This window comes from Salvelinus sp. IW2-2015, unplaced genomic scaffold, assembly GCF_002910315.2.
Source record: "Salvelinus sp. IW2-2015 unplaced genomic scaffold, ASM291031v2 Un_scaffold2246, whole genome shotgun sequence".
Classification (NCBI taxonomy): domain Eukaryota; kingdom Metazoa; phylum Chordata; class Actinopteri; order Salmoniformes; family Salmonidae; genus Salvelinus; species Salvelinus sp. IW2-2015.
In genome coordinates, this window is record NW_019943575.1 from 1 (window position 1) to 20196 (window position 20196).

Consider the following 20196-nt stretch of genomic DNA (forward strand, 5'->3'; position numbering starts at 1 on the left):
CTACCAGGACCAGCCCAAGCTGGCCCGTAAGTGTGGTGAACATGCCACCTTTGCAGACGCCTGTAAAAGGTGTCTGCATTGAAGTGCCGAGGTGGGCCATCGCTACGAGGATCACGAATGGAAGGTCGTGCAACCTCTGTGGCGAGGGTCCCACCTTCATCCGCGGCTGCCCCTTTCTCCGGGCCAAACAAGGTCAGGGCCGAAAGGAGGGAGGTGCGGCCGCGGACGGGCTTCGAGCGTTCAGGTGTGTTCACCGAGGCAGTTGCCGAGGAGGGTTGCTGAGCAGGTGGTGGTGGTAGAGGGAAGACAGTGTGGCAGGCGGCCGTAGTAGAGGGCGCGGAAGGGGCAGGGGTGGAAGAAGGGGAGGAGAGGACAAAACCCTCCCCACCCCCAATCCCCGTGCCCCAGACTAAGTGACCCTGAAGGAGAAGGGCGAGAAGGACGGCGCGTGGAGAGATGGCAGTAAAAGCTCCCCAATGGGTGCAGACAGATGAGACGTCAGAAGCACCAGGGGAGACGGGGGCAGGGAGACATGGAGAGGGAGAGTCGGGAGGAACACCTCCCCCAGTAAAAGAAACGCAGAGGGCTCGCCGATCCCAACAGGAGGAGAAAAAAGGAAAGTTGGAATGGGAGAAGGTCCCAGGGGAGGAAAACCAGACCTCCCCCAACGCCCCCAAGCCAAGCGCCTGGTAAGTCCGTACACCGCTCTCCCGCCAACCCCCACCCCGGAAGAGAGAAGAGATCCCTGGGAAGTAGCCCCGTGAACTGCAGCCGCGGGGCGGAGCACGGACGCACCCGGAGTGGGGTAAATGCACCACAGAAGGGGACGGGAAAACAGCAGCCAGAGCACAGTGCGGTGTGCCTGGGAGAAGGGAACTCGGAAGGGGTAGCAGGAGGGTGACCCGGGATCCCGTACAGGTAAAGTGGAGAGGGGGGGTAAGGGGCAGCACGGGGCCCGCCAGGTGGAGCCAATGAAGAGAAGACGGGGCCAGTAAGCAAGACCCACAGGGGAGGGGGAGCACGGGGGTGGAGGCGGCGCCGCGGGGAGCCAAGGGTGACGAGGGAGGAGGGAGGGGGAAGGTGAGGGTGAGTGACAAACCCGACCGTGCACGGGTAGAAACCGGCAGGCCCACAGGCGAGGAGGAGCCCAGGGAGGGAGTGAGGAAGCAGAGAGGAGGGGGCAGGAGAGAGTGGGAAGAGACAGGTCAAGGGGGGATGGCAGGGGTGCAGGGAGTTGGAAACGGACGACGGGGGAAACCGCAGCCAAGGAGGGAGGCGGCACCGGACTGTGACGGGACCAGACCGTCGCAGTGAGACGGACCCGGACGGGCCCCCACGGAGCGAGAAGAACCCGGCGGCGGTGCGAGAACGAAGGCTGACGTGACCGGGCACGAAGGCGGGACTGGGAAGAGCCCGGGAAATGAAAACGGCCGGAGAAAGGAAGAAGAGGTCAGACCGGAGCAGGGCAGCCGGGCAGACCGACAGACGCGTACCACGAGCACAGAGGTGAAGGAAGGACGAGACCGGTGGAGGAGAAGGAAAGAAAAAAAGCAAGAAAAAAACGAGGGGACGGCAAAAGCGACGGGAAAGGAGGGAGGGCCACAGGGCCGGAGGGAACCAAGAATCCAGAGAAGAAGAAAAGTGGCATGGTGTAGCAGAACAGAAGCAAAGGGGAGTGTAGAAGGAAGAAAAGGGAAGGAGAAGAGGGGAGAAGTGCACAGGAACTGGTGAAAGAAAGGGAGGAAGAGAGAGTATGCGGGGGAAAAGAAAGATGGGGGAAAACAGAGTCGAGGGAAGAAAGAAGGAGGCGGAGTGATGGGGAACGGGGGAAAGAGGTAGTGCGAGAGACGAGGGAGGACAGGTGAACGACATCGACAGACCCACCCCAGACGACCGCAAAAACCGGACGAGGACAGAGCGACAAGGACTGGAAGCAGGAAGAGGAAACCGGGAGACGGCCGCCCCGAGGGGAGCCCGGACCGGGTGGGAGGGGTGAGCCGACGACCTGCGACGGGGGCGGACGTCGAACACCGGACAGACGACCGTGGACAGGGAGAGGGAGTGTGACGCGAAGAAGAAAAACGACCAGGACGACCGGAAAACGGGGGACCGAGACCCGGGAAACGGTGAGGGAAAACGGTGGGGACCAAGGAACACGTCAGAAGTCGGGGGAGGAGGAGCCACCGGACCAAACCGGGGCCAGCCCCGGAAGAAGTCACGGACCAGCCATACGTGGATGCCAGCCAGCGGGTGGGAGAGGACAAAAAACAGCGGCTGAGTGCCGAAGAGAGAGGGGAAAAAGCGTGAGCGGCGCGCAACCAGACCTCGGAAGACGGACAAAAAAGGGCCCGGAGGAGCGGTGGACGGCACGGGACAACCAGCAAACTGAAAGGACTGGGCAAACAGGGGAGTACACTGCGCGGCCGCAGGGCTGCCCAGATCGTCCCCGGCGGGCGGGCCTGCAGGACCACTGGCAACAGGCGAGAAGGACCAAGAGCAGGGGTGGTACCGGGAGGGAGGACCGCCAAGGTGGCGGTGTGACATGGGACGACGGCAACAGTGTAGGACCGACCAGCCATCGACAGGGACCCGGACACCGACGACAGAGCCGCGCAAACAACAGAACAACCAGGCCCAAACCACAGACCCAACGACCAACACCACACCAAAACAAACACAAAAAAAGGGACAAGAAGTAGTCAACGACCGAAACAGAAACAAACTACTACGACACGACGACAAAACCAAAACAACCAACCGATCCCCCCACAAACACCACATCCTACCAACAAGAACAAGACAAACAGCCAAAAACACCCACCCCACCACACACTAATCACCCCACCCCCTCAACAACAGACCACCCCACCCACACCCGACGCCACCACACCCCCCACCCCCCCCCACCACTACGCCACCCAAAAACAAAACAAAAAAGCACCCACAAACACCCCTCCCCTCGCAACACCAGCCAACCCCATACCAGCCCACAACCCAACCCACCCCCCATCCACCACTGCCAGGCGCCACAACCACCCGCCCGCACACCACGCACAACACCCGGCCACCACTCCCAAGAAACACCGCCACAACCGCCAGACCGAAAGCAAGCCTGATCACTCCGAGAAAAACCCACCTGACTAAACACAACACAACTGCACCACGTAAAGGCCTACGGAAAAACAAAAAATAAACAAAACAAAAAAACACGAAAAAACAAATCAAAAGACAGTAAAACAAATGTAAACTACAAAAACACAAATGCAAAAAAAGACAACAATAAAAAAAAAACACTTACCCATTAATTAAATGTTAACTTTCAAATGCTGTGTTTTATGCTTTATTGCCGTTTTTATGTGTATCAATGATGTAAAAAATGATGAGCTGTTTTTAAAGGAAATGTGTTCAATAAAACTTTTTCCAAAAGAAAAATCTGTTCTTATCAGTTTAATATCTGATACGTCCCCCATCGGGGACTACATATTAATGGTATTTTCGGAACAGGGAGTCGGAAATGGGGCTTGCTCCGTCCGCTCCACGCATACGGACCACGGTATTGCAGTACTCCAGGAACGGTGCAACACATTTCTCCCGTTGTCAAGGCAAGAAAAGACACAAAGCTGTGTAAACAGCTGGCAGAAGAAGAAAAGGAAAGAAAAGGAAAGAAAAAACATCCAAAGTTGGAAGTAGGGCGAAGCGCTTTTCGTGGGTTCCCCCCGTTTCCCGCCATTTTACTTAAAAAAAAAAATAAAAAAAAAAAACGTTGGTCGATAGTGAGGAGTGAGTGAGTGAGTGAGTTGAGTGAGTGAGTCTGTCTGTCTGTCTGTCTGTCTGTCTGTCTGTCTGTCTGTCTGTCTGGTCTGTCTGACTTTTTGACCCACACAAAGTTGGCAGAGTGGGTTGGGTGAACCGACACCCACCCGCGAGGTCCCAGCCTAGTAGTGCACAGAGTATGCCTCGGAACCCGACCTCTGACTTCCATACGACTCTGGTCTTTCTCTCATTACGCACAAGCCTTTCGCCTTTACTAAAGACGTCCGTGGAGAGGGAACACTTATGAGTTCCAAGTATTTTTGGAAGGGCTTTGGCTTCTGGCAGAGCCCGGTATATCTTGTTTCAAGAGAAATTGACAGAGATGATGACGCCCACACCACCGCCGAGACTTTTTGACTTCAATCGGACTGACCGGTGTATTTTCCACTCCAAGTGTCCGCTAAGGGCAATTGAGTTCAAAGAGCTAGTGACTTAAAGAACGCATTGCGCACTTAAAAAAAACAACAACAAAAAACACCGCATTTTCTGTCTGTCTGTCTGTCCTGTCTGTCTGTCTGTCTGTCTGTCTGTCGCCAGGGAAAGGTTGGTTTGGTGGGTGGGTGAGGTGGTGAGTGGGTGGGTGGGTGGGTGGGTGGCGAGGAGCCACCTTTGCCAAACCGCCAAAGGTCGCCGAAGAACCCCGGGTGCCCGGCGGGCGCAGGGGTCCATTTGTGGGTTATCGCTTCTCGGCCTTTTGGCTCAGATCAAGCTTGGTACCGAGGTGCCCTACAGCTCGCTGAGTCAGAAGGTCGAAGGAAGACCGGAGGGAGGAAAGTTTATTGTTTTGGTGGCGGTTCGGTTCGGTTTTTTTGGAAGTCYTTTGGAATGGAGAATATGGAGAAAAAGGGGATTCCGGCGATTGGATTGACCAACACAGTGCGTTTTGCATGGAGGAATAAAGAGGTGGAGCAAGTCGGGAGAGATACCTTTGCAAGYACGATATTGATGGGAGCCTTGAAGTTGACGGTGGCGGATGTCCTATGCTTTCAGGATAACCCTATGGAAAAAGCGCATGATGTAACCTTTTATACGGAGAAGAAGCATGAGGAAATCATGAAGAGGGTGAAGGACCTGAAAGAAGAGAGGCCGATGAACATGTATGAGGTTACGAGCTTGGCGAGGAACAGTTTCAGGGTGGTAACGGTTACCATGTATAACCCCTACGTGAAGGACGAGGAGGTGAGGGCTTTCCTGGGGAGGTTTATGGACAGTGTATCCTCAGCCAGGCTCCTCAGAGACTCTTTGGGTTTCTGGACGGGGAAGAGAGGATTTCAGGCCCTCCTCAGGGAGGATCCAAAGGGACAGGGTGGTTACCTCCATCCTCCGGCGATGTTCTCCCTGGGGGCTGATAGGGGGACGTTGTTTTATGCACGTCAGCCCCCGTTTTGCAGGCGTTGTATGGCCTATGGRCATGCCTCGGCCTCGTGCAGCAGGAGGAGGTGCAGGTACTGTGGGTCGGTCGAGCACGAGGCGAGGGACTGTGCTGAGCCTAAAACATGTCATGGGTGTGGCTCGGTGGCACACATGTGGCGAGACTGCCCGGCTAGGAAGAGGTCATACGCGTCTGCAGCTGGGGGGGGAACGAGAGCTGGGGATGGGGGTAGAAGAGAAGAGGAGCGGGAAGAAGGTGGTGGCAGAGGAGGAGGAACTGTACCGAAGAAGCCAGAAAGAGAAGAGGAGGAAGAGGAGAAGAGGGCCGGGACAGAAGGAGTGGTGGCCGGGACAGAAGGAGAGGTGGTCGAGATGGAAGGAGAGGTGGTCGGGACAGAGGGGAAGGAAGCAGAAGAGGAGGTTTTGGACATGGGGCAGAAAAAGGAACTCATTGGGAAGCTGAGGGAGAGGATGAAGGGGAAGGGGCCGGTGAAGGGATGGAGGGCAGGGGATTTGAAGAGGGGTTTGGTGAAGGAGATTAGGGAGAAGGTTTCGCCTGGGGAGCAGGATGGTAGGGACAGGACAGAAGGAGAGATGGCCGGGGCAGAAGGAGAGGTGGCTAGGGCAGAGGGTTTTGAGATGGAAGTGGGGGTGGTCGGGGCAGAGGGGGATGGTCCCTCCCCACCTACCTCCTCCTCTATCCCTTCTCCTTCCTTTTCTCACCTTTTGCCNCACCAAGCTCTGGCCCACCCTCACGTGCCTGAAGGACGCCCTGTGGTCCTCCCGTAACCTGCTGGTAGCGAAGAACGTAGAGACCACCCCCCAGGCAGTGGCTATGGTAGCCACGGAAGCCCTGGGGTGGTACAAAAGGAAGGGGGCCTCGACCCCATACGAAGGGTCCCCCACAACACCCTAGGTCCCGGCGGCCACGGCCTGACAGCGCTGCGGCGCCTAGGGCGATGCGCCTAGGGGAGGGATCTCCTCTGGGCCCCGAAGGATGGGACGGTAGTTTATCCAGAGGAGCAGAATGAGGCGAGTTTGATAAGGACTCACCCCGCACCTGTACAAAGGACCGAAGACAGCRTTTTAACAAAGTGACTTTTTAACATGTTTCTCATGTCTTAAAACRTMTTACCTTTGTTAAATCATTAGTACACATTTTAAATGGCTTTTACAGATTTGATGTTTTTACAAGAAAAGTACTTTTATTGTGGTTGTTTTCATTGTTTTAAACAACATGTACTTTTTACCCAATTTAAATGTAACTTTCAAATGCTGTGTTTTATGCTTTATTGCCGTTTTTATGTGTATCAATGATGTAAAAAAAATGTATGAGCTGTTTTTAAAGGAAATGTGTCAATAAAACTTTTTCCCCAAAAAAAAAAAAAATCTGTTCTTATCAGTTTAATATCTGATACGTCCCCCATCGGGGGACTACATATTAAATGGATTTTTCGAACAGGGAGTCGGAAATGGGCTTGCCCGTCCGTCCTCACGCATCGACCCGTATTGCAGTACCTCCGGGGAACGGTGCAACACAACTCTCTCCAGTTGTAAAGGACAAAAAAAAGACACAAACGCTATCTAAACCAGCTAGCTACAGAAGAAGGAAAGGAGAAAAACAAGAAACACCCAAATTGAAGTAGGGCGAAGCGCTCTTCGTGGGTTCCCCCGTTTCCGCCATTTAGAAAAAAACGTTGGTCGAGTGAGTGAGTGAGTCTGTCTGTCTGTTCTGTCTGTCTGTCTGTCTGCGTCTGTCTGTCTGTGACTTTTACCCACCACACAGCCCCTGGAAAGTTGGCAGATGGGTTCTGGGTGACCACCCACCCGTGAGATATGCCGCCTAGTATGCACAGAGTGTGTTCTGGGCCCCGACCTCTGACTTCCATACGACTCTTGTTTCTCTTCATTACGCACAGCCTTTCGCCTTTTACTAAAGACTTCCGGTGGAGAGGAAGCACCTTATGAGTTCAAAAGTATTTTTGGATGGGCTTTGCTTCTGAGCAGAGACCCCGGTAATCTTGTTTCAGAGAAAGTTGAAGAGGATGATGAGCCACCACCGCAACCGAGAGCTTTTTGCTCATGCACCGTTTACCTTCAATCGGCGGACCGGTGTATTTTTCTCACTCCAGAGTAGTGCTAAGGCATTGATTGCTGTTACACAAAGCAGTGACACTAAGAATGACTTAAAGACGCATTGGCGAACTTTAAAAAAAAAAAAAAGACACCTGCATGTCTGTCTCGCGTTCTGTCTGTGCCAGTGTGAAGGTTTGGTGGGGGAGGAGGAAGCCACTTTGCCAAACCGCCAAAGTACTGCCGAGGGACCCGGGTTGCCGCGTGATGGGTCCATTTGTGGGTTTGCTTCTTGTGCCTTTTGGCTGCAGATCAGGCTTGGTACCGAGGTTGCACCCAGAGCTCGCTGGTCGAAAAGGTCGGAGATAGTGAGGCGATAAAGTGTATTTTTTGTGGGAAACGTTTTTTCCGTTAAATCCGGTTTACACTTTTCTTTGGCTTCTTGCAAAAAGAGAGCTTAGGAAAAACACCATTTTGTTTTTGACAAGATGACACAGAGCAATTACAAGCAGATCGGTTCCTGGGATGGGATTGGCGAAATACCATCAGATTGCATGGACGGACAAGGAGGTGGAGCCCTGGGGGAGAGAGACGGTTGGGAGGAATATCCTGATGGGGACCTAAGGTTAGGAGTGAAGGATGTTCTATGCCTACAGGGTAATCCGATGGAGAAGGCCTATGATGGTCACGTTTTTACACGGAGGTTCAGCATGATGAGATGATGAAAAAAGGCGAAGGAAGATAAGAGCAAAAACCCCTCTGCAACTATGAGGTGGCGAGAAAGCCACCTCAAGCCTGGCGAGAAATAACTTTAGGGTGGTACTGTAAACATTTAATCCTCATGTCAAGATGAGAGGTGAGGGCCCTTTTCGTTGGGACGAATACGGTGACCGACCAGGTTTCCTCGGCAAGCTGCACCTCAGGCGGACTCCCGGGACGGTTCTGGAATGGGAGAGAGAGGATTTCCAAGGGCCACTACTCGGGAGGACCCAAAGGGACAGGGGTTACCTCCATCCTCCTGCAATGTTCTCCTTGGGGGCTGATTAGGGGGACGTTGTGTTTATGCACGCGTCGGCCACCCGTTTCAGGCGCATTGTATGGCCTAATGGGCCATATCCTCGCCTCGTGCAGCACAAGGAAGTTGCAAATTTTGGGATCAGTAGAGCACGAGGCGAAGGATTGCAGGGAGCCTAAGGCGTGCCACGGGTGTGGCTCGGGGGAGCACCTGTGGCGAGACTGCCCGGTTAAGCGGAGGTCATACGCGTCTGCAGCTGGGGGGGGAGCGAGAGCGGGGGATGGGGGTAGAAGAGGAGAGGAGAAGGAAGAAGGAGGTGGCAAAGGCGGGAAGACTGCACCGAAGGAAGGAGAGAGAGAAGAAGAGAAAGAGGAGGAGAGGGCCGGGACAGAAGGAGTGGTGGTCGGGACAGAAGGAGTGGTGGTTGGGACAGAAGGAGAGGTGGTAGAAATGGAAGGAGAGGTGGTCGGGACAGAGGGAGAAGAGGTGATGGAAGCAGAAGAGGAGAAGGAGGGAAAGGAGGCAAAAGGAGAAAAAAGGAAGGAGAAGGGGATAGGGGAGGGGGGGGAGTGGAGGCAAGGGAGGAAAGAGACCCCTTGGGGTCGGGGTATGAGAAGAAGAAGAGGACGACGGTCAGTGGGAGGGAGAAAAGTGGGGGGGGGAGAGAGAGAGGGGGCGGGTTTTCCGGTGTCTCAAGAGGATCCAAAGTTAGACAAACTTTTTATAAAAATGCCGGAGGGGAGTGACATCCAGGGTAGGACACTGGATCGGGTAGGGGAGGGAGGGACGGCAGACTTATATGGGGACGTGGGGTCACCGATAAGTAGTCTGGGGGAAGGAGATGGGGGGACGACAGGAGAGGAGAGGACGTCCCTGTCAGATGAGAGGGGGAGCAGCGGGTGAGTCTCCTGTTTTTTTTGGTTTGGGTTTTGGTTTGAGGAGTATTTGATTAATGAATAGTTCGGTTATTTTGTTTAGTTTAAATGTAAGGGGTTTGAGGGATTTTGTTAAGAGGAGGGCGGTGTTTAGTTTTTTGGAAGGGGTGGGTTTGAGATTTGTTTTTTACAGGAGGTTCACCTGAGGGATGGAGGGAACGTTGATAGGTTTAGGAGGGAGTGGGATAAGGGGGAGTCAGTTTGGGGAATAGGTGGGGTTCATTCAACGGGGGTGGGGATTTTGTTCGGGAATAGGGAAGTTAAATTAGAGGGCATGTTTGTTGTGATACAGGGGAGGGTATTGGGGGTAGATATCACGTATAGGGCTAGTAGGTATAGGTTAGTGGTGGTGTATGGGCCACAGGTGGCGGCAGACAGGAGGGAGATGGTGGACTGTCTGACGCCCCTGTGTGTTACAAATAGGCACTTGGTGATAGGGGGAGATTTTAATACAGATTTAGGGGTAGGAGGGGATAGTAGTGCAGGGGCCATCACCGGGCTAATGGCTTGCCATGGTCTGGTTGATGGTGGCCTGCACACTACTCCGACAATGGCCGGTCCTACATGGCGCAACTCCAGGGGGGTTGCGCGGAGGCTCGACTATATTTTTGTATCTAGGTCTTTGGGTCAGTTGTCTGGGCGGCTGGTGCCTGTTTTCTTTTCGGATCACGACGGGGTGCTCCTGCAGGTGGGGTCGCCAGTCTGCCTCTTCGGTAGGGGGTACTGGAAATTAGATCGTGATCTACTTGATGAGCAGGTTTTTGTCAATGCCGTTACAGGGGTGTTTCGGGGGCTTGAAGGCCTCCGGTCCATGTGCGAGGGGGTGTTAGAGTGGTGGGATATAGTAAAGGTAGGGATTAGGGCCTTTATTATAGGATATAATAAGAGGAAAAAAAGGGAGGAAAGGAGGGAGGTGGATCGTATCCAAAGATTAATCGAACTCGAGTATGAGGCAGGCAACCTCGGCGGGTCGTTTGACTGGGAGAGATCCACAGCCCTGAAGGCGCAGCTCAGGGAGCTGCAGGAGCAAAAGGCTTGAGCTTTCCTGGAGCGTGCACATAGGGGCTTTTTAGAACACAACGAGACTTGTTCCACCATGTTCTTTAAGTCAGTTAAGAGCAGACAGAGTAGGAAGATAATGTATGGGGTTAGGGAAGAAAATGGGAGTGTAGTGAATAAACCAGAGGAGATGGTCAGGGTGACAACTGACCATTTCCGATGGTTTTTTAAAGAAAGGGAGGTAGAGGTAGAGCAGGGAAATGTGTTTTTAGAACACTTGTCCCGGCGATTGCCGGAGGACGTTAGAGAAGCGATGGAGGCTCAGATCTCCCTCGAAGAGGTTGAGAGAGCCCTCAGGAGGATGGGAAAAGGGAAGGTGCCTGGGATGGATGGACTGCCGGCCGAGTTTTACCTCAAGTTTTGGGGTATACTTGGACCGGTGGTACTAGAAGTCTTGAAGGCCATCCTCGAGACGGGTGTCCCGGGGGGATCAATGGTAGTCGGTGTGCTGTCACTTCTTTATAAGAAGGGGGACGCAACAGACCTTGGCAACTGGCGGCCATTGACCATGCTGTGTGTAGATTATAAGCTGCTTGCAAAGGTCTTAGCGGACCGGTTGCGCACAGCCCTTCCCTACGTCATCCACGAGGATCAGACGTGCGGGGTAGAGGGACGCTCTATTAGATGGAACCTAAAGTTGATCAGGGACTCCATCGCTTGGGTTGAAGATAGAGGTCTGCCTTTAATGGTAGCAGCGCTAGATCAGGCGAAAGCCTTTGATCGCGTGAATAGATCATTTCTATTCAGGGTATTAGGTAGCTTAGGATTTGGGGGAAAGTTTATAGGATGGATCCGTACTTTATATGTCGGAGCGGGGTGCCGAGTAAGCGTAAACAGTCACTTGGGTGACGTTTTTGACATCTCGTCTGGAGTCAGGCAGGGGTGTCCGCTKTCGGCACTCCTTTTCGTTCTGTACATGGAGCCTCTGGGGGCTGCCATTAGGGCAGACACAGGGGTGGAGGGCTTGTTGATCCCTGGAAGTGGCGGGCTGCGTGTTAAGATGACGCAGTACGCCGACGACACTTCCTTGCTGTTGTGCAAGGACTCGTGCCTGACAAGGTCTCTTGCCATTTTTGGGGATTTCACCCGAGCGTCGGGAGCGGTTCTCAACCATGCAAAGTCTTCCGTTAAGTATTTCGGAAGATGGCGCGGTAGGACGGATGTGCCCGGGGGGTTGTCTCTCTAACGGGGCCCTGAAGATTCTCGGGGTCCATTTTGAGAACTCCGGCTCAGCGACGCTGAACTGGAACAGGGGTATCGCAGTGGTACAGAGGAAGCTAGCGATGTGGAGAGCTAGGTCTTTGTCTTTTTTAGGCAAGGTCTTAGTTCTCAAGGTGGATGTATTGCCGTCTCTTTTGTATTTGGCGTACATCTACCCATTGCCGGCTTGTCTGAGGAAGCCTCTAGTGAGGCTTGTGTTTCWGTTCATGTGGGGTGGCAGGTACGAGTGGGTCGCCAGGGCACGCATGCTCTGTCCCATCGGGGAGGGAGGTAGGGGGGTACCACATTTCCCCCTCAAGCTGGATGCATTGTTTGTTTCGTTCTTGTTGACGGAGCTTGCTCATCCAGTGATACACCCGTCCGGTTATCTCCTGCGGGTGTTCTTCTCGTATCAGGCGAGAAGCGTAATGGTGTGGTCTATCACGGGTCCTCGGGCGGAACAGCTGCCGTGGCACTTTGGCCATGCGGCCAAGTGGCTGCGTGCGCACCCCGAGGTTGAAGTCGCCCGAGTAGGTTTAGACCACAGGCACCTGTACGAGGAGGTCAGACGGGCAGGGAGTCCGGCGCCTGTAGTGGGTATCTCGGAAGTGGTCTGGGAGGGAGTGCAGGCGCGGGGCCTGGACAACAGGCTCAAGGACCTGAATTGGTTGAGCCTCCACAAGTGCTTGCCGGTGCGTGCTATTATGTACCGGCATAGTTTGGCGCGATCCCCCACCTGTCCAAGATTTGCTTGTGGCAGGGAGGAGACTGTGCGTCATGCCTTTTGGGACTGTGCCTTTGCCGGAGTAGTATGGGCTAGGGCACGGGTGTTGTTAGGAATGGTAAGAGGGGATTTTGTGTTGACTTGGGCTAGGTTAGAGAGAGGTGTAGGGAGAGCGAGGGGTACAGTTAGGGACACGTTTCTGATCTGGCTTCTCATGAGTCTCTTTAAGCGGGGGCTGTGGGAAGCCAGGCAGAACTTGGTCAAGACAGGGAGAGATTGGGGGGTGGAAGGGATAGTAAGGAGGGTGGAAGGAGATTTGAGGGGGAGGATGAAGAGGGAGGAGTTGAAGTGGGGGCAGCATGCTGCTCGGGAGAGGTGGAAAGGGGGTTTAGGGCTGGGAGTAATTTAGAGATGTAAGGGTATAGATTAGGGACAGGGAGATAGGGAAAGGTATTGATTAGGTATGAAGGGGAGGGATGATGCTCCCCTGAGGGTTTTTGTTTTGTTGATTAATTTTGTAAATAGGTTTAAAATAATGAAATATTTGATTTTGATTGCTAAAATATGATTTTGTAAAAATGAAGGGTATTGAAAGTAATAAATTATTTTTTCAACAAAAAAAAAAATCTGTTCTTATCAGTTTAATATCTGATACGTCCCCCATCGGGGGACTACATATTAAATGGATTTTTCGAACAGGGAGTCGGAAATGGGGCTTGCTCCGTCCGCTCCACGCATCGACCCGGTATTGCAGTACCTCCGGGAACGGTGCAACACACTTCTCCCGTTGTCAAGGACAAAACAAGACACAAAGCTATCTTAACAAATGGTTTGGTGGTGGTGGACTGCAGGTGCATCAGCACCTGTAGGGTGAGTCAAGGTTTTATTTAATCACTTCTTGTATTTTTGTTTGTTGTTGTGTTTTGTGTTTCTATTTCACTTAAAAAATATTTTTAAAAAAGTAGCTGTTTGTGTTCCTCGTGTTTCCCCATCCCTTTTACCCTTAGCTTTCCTTCTGTTTGTTTGTAGTGTCTGCTAGCTGGGTTGGCTTGCTTGCTAGCCGGCCTGTCTTGCTTAGCTGGACTGGCCTACTAGCCTCCTCGCCCCTCAGGTTTGGCAGGCATTGTTTGTTTTCTTCTGTTGTTTCGTAGCCCCCATTAACCCACCCCTACTCTTCTAATTGTTTTCTCTATCCCCTGAACTTTCCCTGGTCCTAGTAATTGTTTGTTGGTTTTTGTTGCCACTTGTGGGACCCTTGCTGGCTGGCCGGCCTGCTGGCTGGCCGGCCTGCTAGCTGGTTAGCATAGCCCGGCCTGCTGGTGAGGCCTGCCAGCCTCATTGCCCCTCAATTTTGGCTTGTTTTTTGTTAGTACTTGTTGTTGTTTTTCCTTTTTGTGTGTCCCCCCCAATCCATATTTGTTCCCTAGTTTTCTACCCCCCACCCCCTTTTAATTTTATTCTTGTTTGTTTCTTGTCAGCTGGGAGGTTTTAGTACCTGGCCTGCTATCTTGGTAGCTTAGCCTCACCGGCTAGTGCGGCCTGCTAGCCTCCTAGCCCTTGTTAATTGTTTTGTTTGGTGTACCTTTTTATTTTTATTTCCCCCCCCCTTGTTTGGTTCTTGTTTGTTTGTTGTTTGTGTAGTGCCTGCCAGCTGGGTTGGCTAGCTGGCGGGCTCTCCTGTTAACTTAGATTGGTTGACTGGCCTGCTAGCCTCCTCGCCCCTCAGGCTTGGCTGTATTTGTCTTGTTTTTCCTGTCCCGGCCTGCTAGCCTCCTAGCCCTTGTTAATTGTTTGTTAGGTGTACCTTTTAATTTTTCCCCTGCGTCTTTCCCATTGTTGATAAGTTCACCTGGGTGCTTTGTTAGTTTGTTTTGTGTCCCGTGGTGTTGGTAGGCCCTGTTAGCCTAGCATAGCTGGACCTGCCAGCTTCCTCGGGTGTTTACACTCCCCCTCCCCTATTTTTGTTTATTCTTTTCACTGGTGTTGGGTTAAAGGGAGTGGGCCTTCACCATGTCAGCAGCACAGGCTGGCATGCGGAGGCACCACGCCGTGCGCCTCCTTTTAAAGGAGAAGGGAGGGAAAWTAATGGAGTTATCCCGATTGGATTTSTCCAGAAYATTCCTCCAAAAGGAACTCTGTTTTGTACCTGAGCAGGTGAACTGCATCCTAACCCTCCCGTATGGGAAGGGCTTCGATGTTAGTTTCGCCTGCGCCAGCTTCCTGAGGGAATTCTGGGGGCAACTCCAGAACGCCCAGAACACCCAGGGATCCCTGGCAGCTATGCTTAAGGTGATCAAGCTGACGGACAATAGCATTAAAACCGTTATTGTCCGTATGTACAACGAAACGGTACAGCCGGAGGACGTTGCAGTATGGTTGGGCAGGTACTGCAACGTGAAGGGGCCCCTGACCCAGGTGAAGGATCCCGATGGGATCTGGACAGGGGCCTGGAGGGTCACTGTCCAGCAGAGGGAGGACCCCGGGGGCTATGGTGGYTTGAAAGCCATCCCATCCACCATAGTCCTCGGAGAGAACAGGGGCCATGTTCACTACCAGGACCAGCCCAAGCTGTGCCGTAAGTGTGGTGAACATGCCACCTAGCAGACGCCTGTGACAAGGTGGTCTGCATGAAGTGCCGGGAGGTGGCGCCACCGCTACGAGGATTGCACGAACGGCAGATCGTGCAACCTCTGTGGCGAGCGGTCCCACCTCATCCGCAGCTGCCCCTCCTCCTGGGCCAACAAGGTCAGGGCTGGCAGGATGGAGGCGCGCGGGCAGCGGACGGGCTTCCGAGCGCCAGAGGGAGCAAAGCGGCAGTTGCCACGGTGGCAGTAGTGGAGGAGGTGGTAGCGGTGGCAGTAGTAGTGGAGGAGGTGGCAGTAGTGGAGGAGGTGGTAGCGGTAGTGGAGGAGGTGGTGGCGGTAGTGGAGGAAGTGGTGGCAGTAGTGGAGGAGGTGGTAGGAGAGGTTTAGGGCGCGGAAGGCGCAGTGGTGGAAGAAGTGGGAGGGGAGGCAAAAACCCTCCCCACCCCAATCCCCCTGCCCCAGACTGAAGTGACCCCTGAAGGAGAAAGGGCCGAGAAAGACGACCCTGGAGAGTTGGTGAGTGAGAGCTCCCCAAGTGGGTCTGACAGCATGATGACAGTGTCGTTTCCGACACTGTCAAGCGAGGAGGGTACGGGAGGGGGGGGGGGAGAGGCCCAGGGCGAACAACTTCCCCTACGGAAGAGAAATGCAGAGGAGCTCTCCGACCCCGAACAGGGCGAGGAAAAGAAGGGTAAACTGGAGTGGGAGAGCTCCCAGGGGGAGGATGAGTCCAGGGTCTTCCCTCTCAACTCTCCTAACCAGGAATCGTTTCTAAACCCTGTTTTAACCTCCTCTCCCTACCACCCCCCCTTACCCCGTAGGGAGAGAGAGAAAGAACCCGAAAAATAACCCCTTTTCAACTGGTTTAATGCCTTCTTTCCTTTTAGCACTGTTTTTACTTACCTCTTTCATGGCTTTTAACATCACCACCATAAATGTTAGGAGTGTGAAGACTGAAATAAGAGCACAATCGGTTTTATACTTTTTAGAAAGTGTTAATTCAGAGGTGTTTTTATTACAGGAGTGTGGTCTACCCTTTTTATCCTCTTACAGCAAATGGGAGGAAAAGTGGCAGCGCGGGCCCTCCATTTGGAGCGGATTCAATTTTAATAAAAACGATGGTGTTGCCATTTTATTCAAGAACCCACAGGTGGTGGTGAGGGGGAGCACAGTGGTGGTTGGGGGGCGTGCTCTTTTAGCCAACTGTACTTTTATGGGGAGGAATTTTAACGTACTAAATGTATATGGTTTTAACAACAAACATGACCGTTGCACCCTTTAGAAGACCTGCAGTCCCACATGCTGGGGAGGGATCCTCTAGTGGTGGGTGGGGATTTTAATTGTGTTTTAAGTAGAGCAGACAGGAGAGGGGCAGGAGAGGATTTTAAGGTAGATAGGTCAAGTGTTTTATTGCAAGGGTTGTGCAGGGATTTTAAACTAACTGACTGTTTTAAAACCCTGCATCCAAGAGAGGAGGGCTTCACCTGGACGGCACCAGAGCCTCTCGCATTGACTATCTGTTTACCCGGGACTGTCCCCCAACTGATGCTAGAATAACCCCTACTTTCTTCTCAGATCACGTAATGCTGACGTGCACCCTTTCACTATCTTCGGGTGTGACTGTAGGACGAGGGCCCTGGAAACTGAACTGCTCCCTTTTAGAAGATGATAGAGTAGTTAGTCAGTACAGGGAGCAGTTCAGCCAGTGGCAGACGCTACAGGACTTCTTCGATACACGAGCACAGTGGTGGGAAATGGTGAAGGGTAAGACGAGGACCTTCTTCAGGGAGATAGGAAAGAGGGAAAGCAAGAAACAGGATAGACGCATGTTGGGACTGCAGAAGCGACTGGAACGGTATTTTAACCTATGCCAACAGGGCTTTGATTTTAACCAAGAAATCAAAGAAGTAAAGAAAGAAATGGCATTTTTAGCAGAACATAAGAGCAAGGGGGTTATTTTAAGAAGTAAGGAAAGGGAATTAGAAGAGGGGGAGAAGTGCACTAGGTACTTTTTTAAGAAGATAGTTAGCAAGGGTAGGTTAATGACAGGGTTAAAAGATAAAGATGGGGTTTTAAAAACAGACACAGAGGGAATTAAAGGAGTAGTCGAGGATTTTTATGGGGAACTGTTCGGGGTAAAAGATGTATGTGAGGAGATTATGGAGGACGTTTTAACATACATTGACAGGACTATACCCAGCACGGACGACCTAACGAAAGATCTGACAATGACTGAACTCGACGAAGGACTGAGACATTTTAAGAGGGGTAAATCACCGGGGGAGGACGGCCTCCCCTTGGAGTTTTATCTGACCTTTTTGGATGTTTTAGCCGACGAACTTCTGACTGTTTTTACCGACTTCGAACAACTTGACAGACTACCTGACAGTTTTAGAGTAGGAATCGTGACCCTTTTACACAAGAAAAATGACAGGACTGACCTGACAAACTGGAGACCAATTACCCTTTTAAATTTTGATTGTAAACTTTTTACCAAGGTTTTAACACTCAGAATGTCTTCTGTTTTAGGGGAGGTGATCCACCCGGATCAAGCCTGTGCCATTCCGGGAAGGAAGATCACGGACAGCCTAGTACTGATCAGAGATGCCATCTGTTATGCGAGAGACAGAAACATGCGGCTTATAGTCCTAAATTTAGATTTTGAGAAAGCCTTTGATCGGGTCTCGCACCAGTACCTCTTCAAGGTACTGCAAAAAATGGGGTTCCCAGAAAGGTTTCTAGCTTGGGTGGGATTGCTGTATGGGGACATCACCAGCAGAATCCTTGTAAATGGGCATTTGTCAAGAGCAGTGGGAGTACACTGCGGCGTCCGTCAGGGCTGTCCATTATCTCCCCTCCTGTTTGTTGCTTGCATTGAGCCACTGGCACAGGTCTTGAGAAGGGACCAACGGATCAGTGGGGTGAGTATCCCGGGGAGTGGGGGGATGACTGCCAAGTGCGTTTTTTATATGGACGACGTCAACATTTTATGTACCGACCTTTTATCTGTCGACAGGACCCTGGACAGGACTGACTGGTACGGACAAGCCTCTGGGGCGAGACTGAATAGGAACAAGACAGAGGCCCAATTCTTCGGACCGTGGGCAGACTCAGACTTGACCAGACTACCACTGACAGTTAAAATGAAGGACATAAGGGTTCTGGGGGTAAAATTTGACAGGGAGGGAGGAGGTAGTGGCAATTGGACTGGTATTTTAGGGACTGTAAGACAGAGACTGGGTTTTTGGGGACTGAGACGACTGACATTTGAGGGCAAGGTTTTAATCATCAAGGCTGTGATTTTACCTGTWCTTTTATTAATCAGTTCTGTTTTTATCCCCCCACGAACAACTCTTTTAGCTCTGGACCGGATGCTGTTTTATTTCCTGTGGGGAAGCAAGTGGGAGAGGCTGAGGGAGGTGGTGAAGAGGCCCAGGCTCAAGGGGGAGAAAGGCTTGCCTGACCTCTACTTGTTCCTGGGCAGCCGCTATACAGCGCTACATCTGACTCTTGCCACCTCCCCGGTCACCAACAAGACCCAGGCCCTCGCACGGTTCTGGCTGGGGTCTTACCTCAGATCCTTGAGGCTGATCCCAGTCGACCTGCGAGCCCCAGTCTCTTTCCTGCTCCCCACACACTATGCCCAGCTCAAAAAGTTAAGACATTTTAAACTGGAAAAGGAGCCTGTCACAGTTTTAACCAAACAGCGCTCTCTTTTCTCTCTTGTGCAGGAACGGGAACCGGTGTGTCCAGTGCGCGGGCTCGTGATAGGTGAGCCCACCACGGTTTGGCGCAACGTGGCCCATCCTGCCCTGCTGAATTGGCACCGTGACCTGTCCTGGATGGTCGCCCATGAGATCCTCCCGGTCAGGGCCGTCATGCACTCCCGGGGCATGGCGAGGACATCCGCGTGCCCCCGACCAGGCTGCGGCCAAGAAGAGTCGGTGAGGCACTTGCTCTGGGAGTGCAGAGCTGCTAGGGACCTGTGGAAGGAAGCAGGCCCCCTGATCTCCCCACGTCTGCCAGCAGGGGAGGACCTAACGCCGCAGCTCGTGCTGTATGGGGTGGGCCGAAGGCCTATTCCACCAAAGGCCTTCACACAACTCTGGCCCACCCTCACGTGCCTGAAGGACGCTTTGTGGTCCTCCCGCAACCTGCTGGTAGGAAAACAGGTAGAGACCACCCCCCAGGCAGTGGCTTTGGTAGCCACGGAAGCCCTGGGGTGGTACGAACGAAAYGGGGCCTCGACCCCAACCGAAGGGTCCCCCACAACACCTGAGGTCCTGGCGGCCACGGCCTGACAGCTCTGCGGAGCCTAGGGCGACGCGCCTAGGGGAGGGGTCTCCTCTGGGCCCCGACGGATGGGTACGGAGTCAATTCGGAAGAGCAGGAGGAGGCTTTTTTGATAAGGACTCACCCCGTTCCTGTACAAAGGACCAAAGACAGTTTTTTAACAAAGGGACTTTTGGACAGGCTTTCCATACCTTAAGGGACATCTGGTACGGGAGCCGTATGATCGGTGAAGATTTTCATATTGCGAACGTACGGTCCCTTACTAGACGTCCGACGTCGTCCGGGAAAATCGCGGACGGCGTCGGGCCGAGGGCTTCTTTGACATCTGTTGGAAAAATGACTGATTACAGTTCATGAGGCTTGTCTAATCACACAAGTGAAGTTTTGAAAAGATCTGACCTTTTACCCTTCAAACCTGCCCTATGCACCAGTTTAAGGTACTTCCAGTTGACATAGGAAGCTGAACGTGAAACATACCCTCCTTGGGGTAGGCTCTTATATAATATTGAGCTTTAAGTCTTTATGTTAAGAACTGACTTATTAACAGAGGGTTAAATGGTGTGTTACTTCATAAATCACATAAATCACAGAATTCTCGCAGAGCTTCGAGACCCACTTTAAAAATGTTCGTGTGAACAAACTGCAACTGGATCTGTGATTTTTTTGAAAAAAAAATTCCTCTTCGTGAACATCACCAAAGGGACAATGTACTATTTCTCTTAAATTACGATAGATAAACGTCATTTTTTTTTTTCCTGACACCGTATGCTTATGTACTTTGACGTGAAGCGGCAAATTGCACCCTACTTTCATTTTTGACCTTTGATCCCAGCAAAATGGCCATAACTCAAAAAGCGCCGAAGCCTCGACGCCATCTTGTTCGGGGCCAACTTCCCTTTACTCCAACCTACGCTCGCGCGAGTTCGTCTTTGAAATATTTTCCGTTTAGGAGAAAAGGCCGCGCTCGTTTGCCCCGTGTTCGTGCGCCTGCAATATGATTTATTTTCCGCCTTGTGGGAATTTTCGAGAATGCGGAGTGCAAGTCAAAATTTGTTATTTTTATAAAACGGCGACCGAAAGCCGAAACGATTTCTGACATGACTTCCCGAAAGAGCTCCCCGCGCCCCT

General features: G+C 52.4%; 2 non-coding genes and 3 pseudogenes across 2 annotated transcripts; all 5 read left to right on the forward strand.

Annotated features, from left to right (window-relative positions):
- Nucleotides 1–3410: 3410 nt before the first annotated feature.
- Nucleotides 3411–3586, forward strand: LOC112073368 (U2 spliceosomal RNA; annotated as a pseudogene).
- Nucleotides 3587–3983: 397 nt separating this feature from the next.
- LOC112073376 (U5 spliceosomal RNA) lies at nucleotides 3984–4102 on the forward strand. The gene has a single exon (XR_002894514.1). It is a non-coding gene; the product is annotated as a U5 spliceosomal RNA (small nuclear RNA).
- A 2443-nt stretch (nucleotides 4103–6545) lies between these two features.
- On the forward strand, nucleotides 6546–6725 carry LOC112073380 (U2 spliceosomal RNA; annotated as a pseudogene).
- Nucleotides 6726–7074: 349 nt separating this feature from the next.
- On the forward strand, nucleotides 7075–7194 carry LOC112073374 (U5 spliceosomal RNA). The gene has a single exon (XR_002894512.1). It is a non-coding gene; the product is annotated as a U5 spliceosomal RNA (small nuclear RNA).
- A 5597-nt stretch (nucleotides 7195–12791) lies between these two features.
- On the forward strand, nucleotides 12792–12969 carry LOC112073377 (U2 spliceosomal RNA; annotated as a pseudogene).
- Nucleotides 12970–20196: the final 7227 nt, after the last annotated feature.